We start from the raw sequence: 17,996 nt of genomic DNA on the forward strand, positions 1-17,996 counted from the left end.
TTCCCAACCTGTGGCCTTTCAGCCAACCCGTAAGTGCTGGTGACAGGCTGTGAGCATCTCCTTGCTCTCTGAGGACTGACAGAAAGAAACCAGAGGAGGGGAAGCAGCCCGGCAGGAAGAAGGGTGTCCCGTGCTCAGCCCCTTGAGTTGGCCTCTCTTCCCTGAGGGTTCTTTCAGCTTCTGATGCACCGTGTGCTGCTGTTTGCCCTGGGAAGCCCAGCTGCACGCTGGCAGCCGTGGCCTGTGCATCATCCTCCCCTTGAGGCCCAAGGAGTTGTTTGTTTTTATGTATTCAGTATTGGTGTGGCATTTTGTTGTTTTGTTCAGCTTTGAGATCAAGGGGTAATTTAACACCGTTGGAAGTAATTGGGGTTCAGGAGTAGCACATGCAGAATTTTGATCACGCAGCAAGTTGTGATTTCTACTGTGTTGAAGAACTGGCACACACATATACGCCTGCAGCCGGAGCTTAATTGACTCTCGTCAATACGGCCTTCCAAAGCCCGGCCCTGGGGAGCTGTCCAAAAATTTTCCAACATTTTGTATTACCTAAGTTTATTTTAAACAGCCAAGGAGGAGTAATCTCTTAAAGGCTTTTTTAAAGGCATTGGACTAGGTTTTGATTATCACGTCTCAGGAAGCTTCTGCATTCCACCTAGTGCTAATGGGATAAATCAAGAGCAGATTACACAAGAGATTCAGGCCTTGCTGCCAGTCTTTTATGAATCCAAGCTTTGTTTCGTGTTGCCAGATATTCTGGTTTCCTTTTCAGGAGATTTTTTTGCTGTATATTAAGAAGGCCAAGGGCATCCTGGCCTGCATCAGAAACAGTGTTGCCAGCAGGAGCAGAGAGGTGATTGTCCCCCTGTTGTCAGCACTGATGAGGCCGCAACTCGAGTGCTGTGTTCAGTTTTGGGCCCCTCAGTGCAAGGAAGACATGGAGGCCCCGGAACGCGTTCAGAGGAGGGCAACAAAGCTGGTGAGGGGTCTGGAGCACAGGCCGTATGAGTTGAGGCTGAGGGAGCTGGGATTGTTCAGCCTGGAGAAGAGGAGGCTCAGGGGAGACCTCATTGCTCTCTCTAACTTCCTGAAGGGAGGCTGTAGTGAGATCCGGATGTAGTGTGTAGGTCAGATCTATGAGGCAGGAGCTGCTGTGGGGCAGATGTGGGTCAGATCTATGGGGCAGGAGCTGTTGTGGGGATGATGAGGGTCAGATCTATGTGTCAGAAGCTGTTGTGGGACAGATCTAAGGGGCAGGAGCTGCTGTGGGGCACATGTGGGTAAGATCTATAAGGCAGGAGCTGCTGTGGGGCACATGTGGGTCAGATCTATGAGGCAGGAGTTGCTGTGGGGCAGATGTGGGTCTGATCAATGGGGAAGGAGCTGCTGAGGGTCAGATCTATGGGGCAGGAGTTGCTGTGGGGCACATATGGGTCAGATCTATGGGACATAAGCTGCTGTGGGGCTGCTGTGGGTCATATCTATGGGGCAGGAGCTGCTGTGGGGATGATGTGGCTCAGATCTATGAGGCAGGAGCTGATGTGGGGCAGATGTGGGTCAGATCTATGAAGCAGCAGCTGCTGTGGGGCACATATATGTCAGATCTATGGGGCAGGAGCTGATGTGGAGTTGATTTGGGTGAGATCTCTGGGGCAGGAGCTGCAGAGGGGCTTATGTGGGTCAGTTCTATGGGGCAGGAGCTGCTGTGGAGATGATTTGGGTGAGATCTCTGGGGCAGGAGCTGCAGAGGGGCTTATGTGGGTCAGATCTATGGGGCAGGAGCTGCTGTTAGGCTGATGAGGGTCACATCTATGGGCCAGGAATTGCTGTGGGGTAGATATGGCTCATATCAATGGAGCAGGAGATGCTGCGGGGCAGATCTATGGGGAAGAAGCTGCTGTCGGGTATATTTGAGTCAGATGTATGGGGTAGGAGCTGCTATGGGGAGATATGAATCTGATCTATGGGGCAGGAGCTGCTGTGGGACAGATCTATGGGACAGGAGCTGATGTGGGGCTGATATGGGTCAGATCTATGGGGAAGGAGCTGCTGTGGGGCAGATGTGGGTCAGATCTACGGGGCAGGAGCGGCTGTGCATCAGATCTATAGGACAGGAGCTGCTGTGGGGCTGATGTGCAACAGATCTATGGGGCAGGAGCGGCTGTGGGGCAGATCTATGGGACTGGAGCTGCTGTGGGGCACAAGTGAGTCAGATCAATGGGGCAGGAGCTGCTGTGGGGCACACGTCGATCAGATCTATGGGGCAGGAGCTGCTGTGGGGCTCATGTGGGACAGATCAATGGGGCAGGAGCTGCTGTGTGGCTGATGTGGGTCAGATCTATGGGGCAGGAGCTGCTGTGGGGCAGACGTGGGTCAGATCTATGGGTCAGGAGCTGCTGTGGGGCAGATGTGGGTCAGATCAATGGGTCAGGAGCTGCTGTGGGGCAGATGTGGTTCAGATCTATGGGGCAGGAGCTGCTGTGGAGATGATTTGGTTCAGAACTATGGGTCAGGAACTGCTATGTGACAGATGTGGGTGAGAGATATTGAACAGGAGCTGCTGTGGGGCTTAAGTGGGTCAGATCTATAGGGCAGGAGCTCATGTGGGGCAGATGTGGGTCAGATCTATGGAAAGGAGCTACTGTGGTTCTGATGAGGGTCAGATCTATGGGGCAGGAGCTGCTGTGGTGCTGATGTGGTTAAGATCTATGAGACAGGAGCTGCTGTGGGGCAGATGTGGGTCAGATCTATTGGGCAGGAGTTGTTGTGGGGCACATGGGTATCAGATCTTTGGGGCAGGAGCTGTTGTGGGGCACATGTCGGTAGATCTATGTGGCAGGAGCTGCTGTGGGGCAGATGTGGGTCAGATCTATGGGGTAGGTGCTGCTGTGGAGCTGATGGTCAGATCTATGGGTCAGGAGCTGCTGTGGGGATGATTGGCGTCAGATCTATGGGGCAGGAGCTGCTGTGTGGCTGATATGGGTCAGATCTATGTGGCACGTGCTGCTGTTGGGTAGATGTGGGTCAGATCTATGGGGCAGGAATTGCTGTGTGGATGATGTGGGTCAGATCTATGGGGCAGGAGCTGCTATGGGGCAGATGTGGGTCAGATCTATGTGGCACGCGCTGCTGTTGGGTAGATGTGGGTCAGATCTATGGGGCAGGAATTGCTGTGTGGATATTGTGGGTCAGATCTATAGGGCAGGAGCTGCTGTGAGGCAGATGTGGGTCAGATCTATTGGGAAGGATCTGCTGTGGGGTAGAGGTGGGTCACATCAATGAGGCAGGCGCTGCTGTGGGCAGTTGTGGGTCTGATCTATGGGGCAGAAGCTGCTGTGGGTCAGATCTATGGGGCAGGAGTTGCTGTGGGGCACATGTGGGTCGGATCTATGGGTCAGGAGCTGCTGTGGGGTAGATGCGGTTCAGATCTATGTTACAGAAGCAGCTTTGGGGATGATGTGGCTAAGATATATGGGGCAGGAGCTGCTATGGGGCAGATGTGGGTGAGATATATGGGGCAGGATCTGATCTGGGAATGATTGCGGTAAGATCTATAGGGCAGGAGCCTTTGTGGGGTAGATGTGGGTCAGATCTATGGGGCAGGCGCTACTGTGGGGCAGAAGTGGGTCAGATTTAACGGGCAGGAGTAGCTGTTGGGGTGATGTGGGTCAGATCTATGGGGAGTAGCTGCTGTGGGGCAGATGTGGGTCAGATCTATGAGGCACGAGGTGCTGTGGGGCTGATGGGGGTCAGATCTATGGGGCAGGAGGTGCTGTGGGGCTGATGTGCTTCTGATCTGTTTGGCAGGAGCTGCTGTGGGGCGTATGTGTGTCAGATCTATGGGGGTGGAACTGCTGTGGGGCACTTGTGGGTCAAATCTTAGGGGCAGGAAATTCTGTGGGTCAGATGTGGGTCAGATCTTAGGGGCAGGAAATTCTGTGGGGCAGATCTCTGGGACAGGATCTGCTGTGGGTCAGATCCATGGGGCAGGAGCTGCTGTGGGGTAGAGGTGGGTCAGATCTATGGTGCAGGTGCTGCTATGGGGCACATGTGTGTCAGGTCAATGGGCAGGAGCTGCTGTGGGGCACATGTGGGTCAGATCTATGGGGCAGAAGGCTGCTGTGGTGAAGATGGTGGTCAGATCTATGGGGCAGAAGATGCTGTGGGGCTGATGGGGGTAATTTCTATTGGGCAGGAGCTGCTCTGGGGCATATGTGGGTCAGATCTATGGGGCAGGAGCTTCTGTGGGGTAGATGTGGGTCATGTCTTTGGGACAGGAGTTGCTGTGGGTCCGATCTATGTGGCAATAGCTGCTGTGGGACTGATATGGGTCAGATCTATGGGGCAGGAGCTGCTGTGGGGCAGATTTGGGTCAGGTATATGGGGCAGGAGCTGATGTTTGCCTGCTGAGGTTCAGATATATGAGGCAGGAGCTGCTATGGGGCACATGTGTATCAGATATATGGGGTAGGAGCTGTTGTGGGGCACAAGGGGGTCAGATCTATGGGGCAGGAGATGCTCTGATGAAGATGTGGTTCAGATCTATGGGGCAGGAGCTGCTGTGAGGCTGATTGGCGTCAGAGCTATGTGGCAGGAGCTGTGTGGGGCACATGTGGGTTAGATCTATGGGGCAGGAGCTGCTCTGGGGCATATGTGGATCATATCTGTAGGGCAGGAGCTGCTGTGGGGCTGATGTGGTTCAGATCAATTGGGCTGGAGCTGCTGTGAGGTTGATTGGCGTCAGATCTATGTGGCAGGAGCTGCTGTGGGTCAGATCTATGGGGCAGGAGCTGCTGTGGGGCAGATCTATGGGGCAGGAGCTACTGTGGAGATGATGTGGATCAGAACTATATGGTAGGAGATGCTGTGGGACAATGTGGGCTAGAGCTATGGGGCAGGAGCTGATGTTTGCCTGCTGGGGTTCAGATATATGAGGCAGGAGCTGCTGTGTGGCACATGTGGATCAGATCTATGGGGCAGGAGCTTCTATAGGGCTGATGTGGGCCAGATCTATGGGGCAGGATCTGCTGTCGGGTAGATATGTGTCAGATCTATGGGGCAGGAACTGCTGTGGGGGAGATGTGGATCTGATCTATTGGGCAGTACCTGCTGTAGGGCTGATGTGGGTCAGATCTATGAGGCAGGAGCTGCTGTGGGGCACATGTGGATCAGACCTCTGGGGCAGGAGCTTCTGTGGGGCTGATGTGGGTCAGATCTATGGGGCAGGAGCTTCTATGGGGCTGATGTGGGACATTTCTATGGGGCAGGAGATGCTGTGGGTCACATGTGCGTCAGATCTATGGGGCAGGAGCTGCTGTGGGGCAGATGTGGGTCAGATCTATGGTGCAGGAGCTGCTGTGGGGCAGATGTGAGTCTGATCAATGGGGAAGGAGCTGCTCTGGATCACATGTGGGTCAGATATATGGGGCAGGAGCTGCTGTGGGGATGATGTGGGTCAGTTCTATGGGGCAGGAGCTGCTGTGTGGCTGATGATTTGGGTCAGATCTATGGGGCAGTAGCTGCTGTGGGGCTGATGTTGGTCAGATCTATGGGGCAGGAGCTGCTGTGTGGCAGATATGGGTCATCTTGATGGGCCAGGAGCTGCTGTGGTGCAGATGTGGGTCAGATCTATGGGGCAGTAGCTGCTGCGGGGCAGATGTGGGTCAGATCTATGGGGCTGGAGATGCTGTGGGTCATATCTATGGGGCAGGTGATGCTGTGGGTCAGATCTATGGGGCAGGAGCTGCTGTGGGGCACATGTGGGTACGATGTATAGGGCTGGAGCTGCTGTGGGGCTGATGTGGGTCAGATCTATGGGACAGGAGCTGCTGTGGGGCTGATGTTGGTCAGATCTATGTGGCAGGAGCTGCTCTGGGGCATATGTGGGTCAGATCTATGGGGCAGGAGATGCTGTGCGCAGATGTGGGTCAGATCTATGGGGCAGGAGCTGCTGTGGGGCAGATGTGGGTCAGAACAATCAGGCAGGATCTGCTGTGGGGCAGATTTTCGTCACATCTATGTGGGAGAAGATGGTTTTGGGCTGATGGGGGTCTCATCTATGCCGTAGGAGCTGCTGTGGGGCTGATGTGGGTCGTATCTTTAGTGCAGGAGCTGCTGTGGGTCAGATCTATGGGGCAGGATATGCAGTGGGGTAGATGTGGATCAGATCTATGGGGCAAGCGCTGCTGTGTGTCTGATATGGGTCAGATCTATGGAGCAGGAGCCACTGTGGATATGATGTGGGTCATAACTATGTGGTAGGAGATTATGTGAGACAATGTGGGTCAGATCTATGGGCAGGAGCTGCTGTGGGGCAGATGTGAGTCAGATCTCTGGGGCAGGAGTTGCTGTGGGGAAGATGTGGGTCTGATCAATGGGGAAGGATCTGCTGTGGGGATGATGTGGGTCAGATCTATGGGGCAGGAGCTGCTGTGTGACTGATGAGGGTCAGATCTATGGGGCAGGTGCTGCTGTGGGGCTGATGTGGGTCAGAACTATGGGGCACGAGATGCTGTGGAGATGATGTGGGTCAGATCTATGGGGCAGGAGCTGCTGTGGGGCTGATGTAGGTCAGATATTTGGGGCAGGAGATGCTGTGGTTCAAATCTATGGGGCAGGAGATTCTGTGGAGATGATGTGGGTCAGATATATAGGGCAGGAGCTGCTGTGGAACTGATGTGGGTCAGTTCTATGGGGCAGGAGCTGCTGTGGGGCAGATGTGGGTCAGATCTATGGGGCAGGAGCTGCTGTGGGGCAGATGTGGGTCAGATCTATGGGGCAGGAGCTGCTGTGGGGCAGATGTGGGTCAGAACAATGGGGCAGGATCTTCTGTGGGGCAGATTTTCGTCACATCTATGTGGGAGAAGATGGTTTTGGGCTGATGGGGGTCTCATCTATGCGGCAGGAGCTGCTGTGGGGCTGATGTGGGTCGTATCTTTAGGGCAAGAGCTGCTGTGGGTCAGATCTATGGGGCAGGATATGCAGTGGGGTAGATGTGGATCAGATCTATGGGGCAGGCGCGGCTGTGTGTCTGATATGGGTCAGATATATGGGGCAGGAGCTGCCATGGGGCAGATCTATTGGGCAGGAGCTGCAGTGGGTCTCATGTTGTTCAGATCTATGGGGCAGGAGCTGCAGTGGGTCTCATGTTGTTCAGATCTATGGGGCAGGAGCTGCTGTGGGGCACATGTGGGTCAGATCTATGGGGGACGAGCTGCTGTGGGGCTGATGTGGGTCAGATCTATAAGGCAGGAGCTGCTTTTGGAAAGATGTGGGTCTGATCTATGGGGCAGGAGTAGCTGTGGGGCAGATGAGGGTCAGAATTATGGGGAAGGAGCTGCTGTGGGGCTGAGGGGGGTCGGATCTATGGGGCAGGAGCTGTTGTGGGGCATATGTGTGTCAGATCTATGGGGCAGGAGCTGCTGTGGGGCTGATGTTGGTCTTATCAATGGGGCAGGAGATGCTGTGTGTGTAGGTCTATGGGGCAGAAGCTGCTGTCGGGCATATGTGAGCCAGATGTATCGGGCAGGAGCTGCTGTGGGTGAGATGTGGGTCACATCTTTGGGGCAGGAGCTGAGGTGGGGCAGAGGTGGGACTGATCTATTGGGCAGGAGCTGCTGTGGGGCTAATGTGGGTCAGATCTATAGGGAAGGTGCTGCTGTGGGGCTGATGTGGGTCACATCTATGGAGCAGGAGCTGCTGTGAGGCACACGTGGGTCGGGTCTATGGGGCAGGTGCTGCTGTGGGGCTGATGTGGGTCGGATCTATGGGCCATGTGCTGCTATGGGGCACATATGTATCAGATCTATGGGGCAGAAGCTGTTGTGGGGCACATGTGGGTCAGATCTATGGGGCAGGAGCTGCTGTGGGGCTGATATGGGTAAGATCTATTGGGCAGGAGCTGCTGTGGGGCAGATGTGATTCAGATCTATGGGGCAGGAGCTGCTGTGGGGCTGATGTGGGTCAGATCTATGGGGCAGGAGCTGCTGTGGGGCTGACGTGGGTCTGATATATGGGGCAGTAGCTGATGTGGGGCAGATGTGGGTCCGAACAATGGGGCAGGAGCTACTGTGGAGATTATGTGGGTAAGATCTATGGGGCAGATGCTGCTGTCAGGCAAATATGAGTCAGATCTATGGGGCAGGAGCTGCTGCGGGGCAGATCTATGGGACAGGAGCTGCTGTGTGGCTGATGTGGGTCAGATCTATGGGGCAGGTGCTGCTGTGTGTCAGATCTATGGGGAAGGAGCTGCTGTGGGACAGATCTATGGGACAGGAGAGTCTCTGGGGCTGATGTGGGTCACATCTATGGGGCAGGAGCTGCTGTGGGGTAGATGTGGGTCAGATCTATGGGGCAGGAGCCACTTTGGGGCTTATGAGGGTTAGATCATTTCGGTAGGAGCTGCTGTGGGTCAGATATATGGGGCAGGAGATGCAGTGGGGCAGTAGTGGGTCAGATCTATTGGGAAGGATCTGCTGTGGGGTAGATGTGGGTCAGATATATGGGGCAGGAGCTGCTGTGGGGCAGATGTGGGTCTGATCTGTGGGGCAGGAGATGTTGTGGGTCAGATCTATGGGGCAGAAGCTGCTCTGGGGCTGATTTGGGTCAGTTTTTTGGGAAAGGTGCTGCTTTGGGGCTGATGTGGGTCAGATCTATGGGGCAGGTGGTGCTGTTGGTCTCATTGGTGTAAGATCTATGGGGCAGGAGCTGCTGTGGGACTGATGTGGGTCAGATCTATTTGTCAGGAGCTTCTCTGTGGCACATGTGGGTCAGATCTATGGGGAGGGAGCAGCTGTGGGACTGATGGGGTTTAGATCAATTGAGCAGGAGCTGCTGTCGGTCAGAACTATGGGGCAGGAGCTGCTGTGGGGCAGATGTGGGTCTGATCTATGGGGCAGGAGCTGCTGTGTGTCAGATATATGGGGCAGGAGAAGCTGTGGGTCAGATCTATGGGGCAGGAGCTGCTGTGGGGCACATGTGGTTCATATCTATTGGGAAGGAGCTGCTGTGGGGCAGATGTGGGTCATATCAATGGGGTAGCTGTTGCTGTGGGTTAGATCTATGGGGCAGAAGCTCCTTTCGGGCATATGTGAGTCAGATGTATAGCAATACCTGGCCCATAGATGTGACCCTCATCAGCCTCACAGCAGCTCCTGCCCCATAGATCTGACCAACATCAGCCCCACAGCAGCTCCTGCCCCATAGATCTGAACCACATCTGACCAACAGCAGCTCCTGCCCCATAGATCTGACTCACATATGCCCGACAGCAGCTTCTGCCCCATAGATCTAACCCACAGCATCTCCTTCCCCATTGATATGACCCTCATCAGACCCACAGCTGCTCCAGCCCAATAGATATGACCCACATACACCCCTCAGCAGGTTATGCCCCATAGATCTGACCCACATGTGCCCCACAGCAACTCCTGCCCCATAGATCAGACCCACATCTGCCCCACAGCAGCTCCTGCCCCATAGATCAGACCCACATCTGCCCCACAGCAACTCCTGCCCCATAGATCTGACCCACAAGAGCCCCAAAGAAGCTCCTGCCCCACAGATCTGACTCACGCCTGCCCCACAGTTGATTTGCCTCTTAGATCTGACCCACATCAGCCCCAGAGAAGCTACTGCCCCATAGATCTGACCCCCCACAGCCTTACAGCTGATCCTGACCCAAAGATCTAACCCACAGCATCTCCTGCCCCATTGATATGACCCTCATCAGACACACAGCGTCTCCTGCCCCATATATATGACCAACATCTGCCCCATAGCTGATCCTGCCCCATAGATCTGAACCACATCATCCCCAGAGCACCTTCAGCCCAATAGATCTGATTCCAATCAGCCCTACAGCAGCTCCTGCCCCATAGATCTGAACCACATCTTCCCAACTGCAGCTCCTGCCCTATAGATCAGACCCACATCTGCTTCACAGCAGCTCCTGCCCTACAGATCTGACCCACATGTGCCCCAGAGCAGCTCCTGTCCCATACATGAGCCCCACAGCAGCTCCTGCCCCATATATCTGACCCACATCTGACCCAGAGCAGCTCCTGCCCCATAGATCTGAGCAACATCATCCCCACAGCAGCGTCTCCCCATTAATCTGACCCACATGTGCCCCAGAGCATCTCCTGTCCCATAGATCTGCCCCACAGCAGCTCCTGCCCCACAGATCTGATCCACATCAGCCCCACAGCAGCTCCTGCCACATAGATCTGAGCCACAGCAGCTCCCGCCCCATAGATATGAACCATATCTGCCCCACAGCAGCTCCTGCCCCATAGATCTGACCCACATGTGCCCCATAGCAGCTCCTGCCCCAAAGATCTGACCCACATGTGCCCCACAACAGCTCCTGCCCCATAGATCTGATACACATGTGCCCCATAGCAGCTCCTGCCCCATAGATCTGACCCACAGCAACCCCACAGCAGCTCCTGCCCCGTAGATCTGACCCACAGCAGCTCCTGCCTCAATAGATCATACCCCAATTAGCCCCACAGCAGAACCTGTCCCATAGACCTGACCCACATGTGCCCCACAGCTGCTCCTGCTCCATAGATCTGACCCTCATCAGCCCCACAGCAGCTCCTGCCCAATAGATCAGTCCCACCTCTACCCCACAGCAGATCCTTCCCAATAGATCTGACCCACATCTGCCTCACAGCAGCTCCTGCCCTATAGATCTTACCGCAATCAGCCCCACAGCATTTCCTGCCCCATAGATCTGACCCACATCTACCCCACAGCAACTCTGGCCCCATAGATCTGACCCACATGTGCCCCACAGCAGCTCCTGCCCCATAGATCTGACACACATATACCCCAGAGCTGGTCCTGCACAATAGATCTGACCCCAATCAGCCCTACAGCAGCTCCTACCCCATATATCTTACCCACAGCAGCTCCACAGCAACTCCTGCCCCATAGATCTGATCCACATGTGCCCCACAGCAGCTCCTGCCCCATAGATCTGACCCACATCTGCCCCACAGAAGCTCCTGCCCCATAGATCTGACTCACATGTGCACCAGAGCAGCTCCTGCCCCAAAGATCTGATCCACATGTGCCCCACTGCATCTCCTGCCCCATACATCTGACCCACAACAGATCCTGCCCCATAGATCAGACCGACATCTGCCCCACAGCAGATCCTGCCCAATTGATCTATCCCCCATCAGCCCCACAGCAGCTCCAGCACCATAGATCTGACCCACATCTGCCCCACAGCACCTCCTGCCCCATAGATCTGATCCACATCTACCCACCTTTGAAGTACTTTAGTCCTTCTCTGCCAGTCGATCGCCGCAGCATCTGGTTGTCTCCTGCTCAACACTCTGTCCTACATCCCTCCTACACAGGCCAGAAACCAAGGGACAGAAAGTATAAGGGATCCACAAGGGTCTGGGGCGTCTTCCCTGCTGGAACAGCAATGGAGGACACAAGACCACAAGAAGCCAGATTCAGGCAGAGAAGCTTGAGGGTGCAGCCATCTGCATTAAGGTTGCTATGGTTTGGCGTTGCAAATACTACTCTGCCTGACTGGGGCAGGGCAGGCTTACGCAAGTGTTTAAGCAGACGTCTTTCTGGTCCTGTAGGAAGCAGCAGGTCTGAATTAAAAGGAGCAATGAGGCAAGGAGTGCCCTGAGCTTGTTTCCTAAATAGAAGGCAGTGTGGGAGAATTTGAGGAACAGGAATTCAACTACTGTAATGCAGAGCACTATTTTTGTCGCCTTCCAGCAGTCACCGATTAATGGAAGATTCTTGTCCTTCCCAGACTCCACTGTTGGTAACTCACATCTACAGCCTCTCTGGGCAGCCTGTGCCATTGCCTCACCACCCTCTGTCTGAAAAAGTTTCCCCCTAGTATCTAACCTAACATGTAGCCTAATTCTCCTCTCTTTATTCACAGGAGATGTGCTCTAGACCTCTAATTATCATTCTGACCTTCCTCTGGAGCTAATCCAGAAGCTCTGCACCTTTCTTGTGCTGTGGGCTTCAGATCTGGACACAGTACTGCAGATGGGGACTCATGAAGGCAGAGTGGAGGGGAGCAAGAGCCTACTTCTCCATGCTGCCACTTCTCTGTGGATACAGTTGGTCTTCCAGACTGCAAGCACACACTGCTGGTTCATGTCCATCTTTTTGTCCACCAGAACCTCCAAATCGTTCTCCACATTTCTTCCATGAGGAACAGCTCCATGATCTTCCCAGGCACAGAGGTAAGGCTCACTGGCCTGTAGTTTCCCATGTGATTTCCTTCCTGCCTTTCTAAAAACTGGGAGTGGTGTTTCCCTTTTCCAGACCCCAGGGACTTCTCCTGCCTTCTTCTGACAGCCATGACTTTTCAAATACGGTGGAGAATGGCTGGGTGAGCGTATCAACCAGCTCCCTCATGACTCTGGGAAGCACGTCATCCTGCCCCATGGACTTGGACATATCCAGTCTTATGAGGAGGTCTTGGACTTGCTCGTCTCTTACAGTAGGAAGGATTTTGCTCCCCTGGTGTCCACCTAAATGTTCAGAGACATGAATGTCATTCACTTTCTAGGCTCTTCTTGTGGCTCCTTAAAGTCCAAGAAGTCTCATTTTCAGCTCTCCTTACGCTTTTACCACACAAAGTAACCTGTTCCAGTTGCTTTCTCTTGTGGAAGGACAAATAAGATTGACAGTGCACCATAAGTCAGAATATAAACTGCTGCTATGCAGAAAATATTTCTGATTTCTTCAGTATTTGTCTGGAAGACAAAGCTCATAGAAAAATGTTCTAAAGTGTGAAGAACGAGCCCCTTTCAGGACTGAAAATGACTTCTGCTTTAGATGAATAAAATGAATGTCTTACAGGCAAAAAATACTAATCTGGAAAATATGAAATAGGAGTCAGAAAAGTTCCTGATGAGCTGCACATGAAGAGTATGGCAGAGTTTCCTTAGGGTAACCATCTTCTTTATTACCCTACAGGAATGGGTAACATAACAAGGGCAGGAGTATGGTTCATCATTCCCTTCTTAGTTTGATGGCAGCTCCCTCTTTGTGCTGGGAAGGTAAATAATGATGGGAGAGACCCCTGGGTTTTGGTGGGACATGAAATATCTGTGGTCACAGCAGGTATGTGTCAGCTGTCACAAGGCAGACATACACAGGTAATGCAGGGTAAATTAAACGAGAGCCTGTACAATGAATATGATTAAAAACTGTGTAATAACAGCTCAACAAGAAAACCACTTGAAAGAAAGCAGGGGATCTGGCAGTGTGAATATATGCTAATTATAGAATGGATATTTGGCTGACGTCAGTAAGAATGTGCAATGTGTAATTTTTATGTGTCAGATAAGTACAATAGGCTGTTTTCTATGTTTAAGAAACCCTGACACTTGGGTCTCCAGGCTGTCTCCCCAAGTTATTCCCTAGTGTGCTTCACAACACTAAGAATGTGGAACTGGATCATTCTCTTAGCCCTCTTGCGTTGCTAAGTGTGAGATCCTCTGTTCAGAATTGGATTAGCTATCAATGAGTGATGCACAGATGCTATGGCAGACCCACAGTCCTTCCACTTCTGCCCTCCTACTGCTGACCTGTGAACGCAGATGTACTGTTCTATAAGATGCTTTAGAGAGCTCAGGCTTAGCCAGTTGCTGCACCCACAGAAAGGCAGAGGGAAGGGCTGAAAGTCTGTGGTGACAAAGCTGGGCTGCTGAGGGGCTGATTTTCAGTTCTGTCACAGAAATCCCAGGGCCATTTGCAGTCCTTCAGGCAACTGCCCATTTGTAATAGGCTGACAAACTTGTCTTGTGCGTCACATCTGTTCAGGCTGCAGAATTCTTGGAGCAGGGTTCATTTCCTATGGAGAAAACCTCACTCTGTTTGGGTCTCTCCCTTTCTACAAAGAAAGGAAAATGACAGCAATCAAAATGATAAACACAAACATAGGACATTGCTTAGTTAGGATGTGTTTAACAGTCAACAGCAGTGTAACACTTATTCCTCAGGCAGAGAAAATAAGAAAACGAGCCATCTGGGCTTGTCTCTTCCCAGTTTTGAATGAGGCAACAGCATTAATCTTTTATTCCCTCCATTTTTGGCCTGGTAAACTTGGAGTTCTGAGAGATGTGGTTTTTGGTGAATAGATGTGGCCTTCAGTATTCTCCTTTTACTCCAAAGTCTGAATCTCTGCATTCCCCCATATCACATTAATGCTTTCTTTCCCCCTGCCCCCTCCCAATAAATAAATAAATAAATAAAAACAAAAATTAATAATAATAAAAAAGCAAGCTCTCAGCTTATGAAGAAATAGCTGACAACAACCTTCTGGACAAAGCGTTTTTATGGAGTACAGTTCATATTTATAGGGAAAAAAGATCCAGAACTTTGTGCTCTGTAGTCTCCCAGTACCATATCCCACACATGCTAACACACCCTTAGGACAAAGATTACAACTGGAAATAATGATGTGGCAGTTATCCTCCACCCTGATAAAACTTCATCCATTGATGAAAAAGGTGTGTTCCACAACCTAGTGCTCATGCCATGTGGTTCCTATCAGTGGGAGAAAGTAAGGGGGAAAGCTAGAAGGTACTGTTCACATTAAGGAAATACAAGAGAAGATTTTTTTTGTTTTCCTGCACAGAGGTTGCCTTGCTTAAGCTTTATTCTGCTATGGAGGAAATGCATACACTTTTCTTCCTCATTTTCCCTTGCTAACAGAGGGAAAAGTCTGACAAGAAGAGTTATTGTCACCTTCCTCATCCTTACTACTTGCTGACACTGGAGAAGAAAATCCTCTGGGGACTACATGGCTTTGTTTCTTGGCTGTCTACTGTGCAGTTGTCCCTTCTCTTCACTTTCTCATTTCCTTAAGGTAACATCAAGCTGATGTGTGCAGCCCACCAATAAAAGTCTGTGGAAGTAAGCCTTTCTCAGGAGGTGCTGTGCTACTGTCCTCACTCATTTGCAAAGTTCCCTCTCCATTCTTTAGCATAATCTCCAGGTGGGAATGGCAGGAGGCAGTTACAGAAGGAACTGCCAGACCCCAAAGCAGAGCTGGTGCAGGAGGGTACCACACAGCCATGACTTCAGGTTGGGAACTCAGAAGACCATCATACTTGAGCAAGGAAGAGTCCCTTTAAATAATGAGATGTGCAGAAACACCAATGAGTAGAGAAATAAAAAATCTAGCCTTTTCAGTTTATCATATTGGCTTATAAGTTGTGAGAAATCTATGCTAGTTCTTTGAGAGGGACAGATTTTGTTTCTCTACTTTTCAGCTTACATTTGCACCACTGAGTTACTGATGGAAAAGGAATGTTACCTATAACAAAGATAAGCTTTATCTACTGATTGCTTTAAATAAACCCTCATTCCTTTCAGCTTTCACAGCTTGTAGTCTGTTAATCCCGTCAATCATTGACTTTAAATGTAGGAAATATGTAGTAAATGCATGTCAAGCTCTCTCAGTGTGTGTCAGAGAATCCAGCCACAAGCCTAAGAACAAGTAGGGGCCCTAGCCTTAAAAGAAACTGGGGGTGGGGAGTCAAACCACATTTGGGCCACCACCACAATAAATAAAATCCAGGCAAAATATGGGTGAACCATGGGCTGACAGATCAGCCTCAAAGGGTTAAAGTAAAGGGGTCAGCCAGGTTGGATGGCCCTGTTCTAACCTGACCTGCTGGGTAGCAGCGCTCCCATGGCAGGGGTTGGGTGGGCCCTGAGGTCCCTTCCAACCCAACTATTCTGTGGTTCTATGATCCTTGAGAGCCCCTTCCAAATCGGGATATTCCATGATTCAATCTCGTGTGCTGAGCGCTCCCTCTGCTGGCACACACACATAGCTGGATTTTTCCCTACTCAGGCTGGGAAAAAAACGTGCCAGTGGAGCTGATGAAATGAAAGAGGTCATCGAAACAGAGCCCGTGGGGACTTGAAGGCTGAGCTTACCTTTTCTTCTTGGTACAGTTAGTGATCAGCGTCGTTCATTACCTTCAGCACCATGCAGATAGCGCCTGTATTTTACACAGGCCTTAGAGCTGGTTTTCTTATTAACTGGAACGGCCAGTAAAAGAATCTGAAGTTTTTCTTCAGTTTCTGATAACAGGGCAACAAGTTTGTTTAGTCACTTCTTTTTTACAAAAGCTGTGACCTGAGGAACGGATTTATAAGCAGAGCATTTCTACACTCATGTAAAAATCCTGTGGAATGCAAATGTCCAGAAGAATTTTAGCACCCACTGTGGGGTTTGTCCTTCCAGTGCAGAGCAGATTGGCACATTGTTCAGCCTTGTCTGTTTAGAGCATAAAGTCCAAGAATGGCACCACATGAAAGTTTGTAATGCAAGGATCAAGTACACCTCATAGTCAGCACCATCAGCTCCCACAATATCCCACAGCACAGCACTGAGGACCTGAGTGGAAGGTGGTGGGATACCTGTCTATGTTCCCATGATGCTGCCTCTAGGACACATGCTCATCCCTGGATAAGCAGTATAGCAAAAACACATCATCAGAAAACAAAGATTCCATCTTTCTGTTTTTCCTTGTCTATTGCTACTGAATTTCTTGTTCCATTGGGCTCGAATCCATAATGGCTTATATATGGATATGACAGTCCTGTCCTCTCTCCCCTCTAAACATGTGTACAACCACACAAGCAGCCAGACACAGCCCTGACACAGTTGCCATTCACAATCACTATCCCCCAGGGCAGCACAGTAAGCTTTCATCCCACAGGATGAACTACTGCTTTAATGAAGAGGGAAAAACACAGGGGGCAGCCAGAGACAGCTTTATTCTGCTCTGGATGCATCTCCAGCAAAATCACGTTCAGTTAGGTGGCATACATCTCACAGTAACAGTGGGCAGTTTGCTATCTGCAGAAAAGGTGAAAACCAAAAGAAGTATTATCCACAAAACATAAAGAAATACTGTTATATGTCTTCTCTTTGAGTCATTATACACAGTCATTACAGAAAAAATGTTCTCCTTGCTGGGCATTGCAGCAGGATTTAGTTACGTCTTCTCTTAGAGATCCACATCTTATTCATGCTTACACCATGTCAAGTCAAAATGAGGACGGGCATTTTGTAGATGCGTGGTATGAGAGGCCAATATTCTGTTAGTAATGCTTCCCTCCCAAGGTTTGAAGGCAGCACCTTTTCCAGCCTCATTTCAAATACTGCATCACATTTAAATCCCAGCTTTCCTAACACAGATGCAATGTTAGGAAGCCATGTGAGGAAAGACAGGGATGGCTTTAAGTCTCTAAATAAGAAGAAAGAGAATCATCATCAAGGAGGCTGACTGACTGAAAAAGAATGTGCTTTTCCAGGCCATTTCTGAAGGTACAGCTGAGGGCTAACCCATAACAGTTACTTTACTTGTTGAATAACATTTTTATGTATGTGTTTTATGTTTTGCTTTTTGTCACTTTGCCTCATGTTTAATTGCTCTGTTCCAAAGTTTTGCTGAAGGGAACTGAGGAATGATTTGAATGGCAGTAAATGTGGATATCACAGATCCAAAACATGGCCAGAACTCAACATTGTAAAAGCTGCGATTTGACCCTCGCTCAACAAATACTTTGTACATTTAAACAGGCAAAAAAAGAACCAGCTTTCAACTGAGATGAAACCACAGATCAGAGATGAACATTTCATTAAATACTGGACAAAGCAGTAGAAACTCTTGCTCTCTTCTTGTTTGCAGATCATGAGAGTTCAGAAAAGCCCATGGAATTATATCTGATTTATAATCTGATTTATAAGCAGCACTGCATTGAGACAAGATGGGGATGAAAGGACAGAGCACAGCTCTGGTGAAAAGGGCTGGGCATCACCTTGGGGTGATCATTGTGACTCCATGTTGGGAGTGGCCGAAGCCCCCATCACAAACACGTGCCATCACAATGACACCCCATCAGAACCCCCAGGGTGTTCAGAAGGATTTCACTTGCCGAGTGGCACAGCGAAAACCGCTTTGTCGCAGAAATGT

Source organism: Coturnix japonica, chromosome 31, assembly GCF_054131305.1.
Source record: "Coturnix japonica strain WE chromosome 31, WE-NBRP24, whole genome shotgun sequence".
Lineage (NCBI taxonomy): Eukaryota > Metazoa > Chordata > Aves > Galliformes > Phasianidae > Coturnix > Coturnix japonica.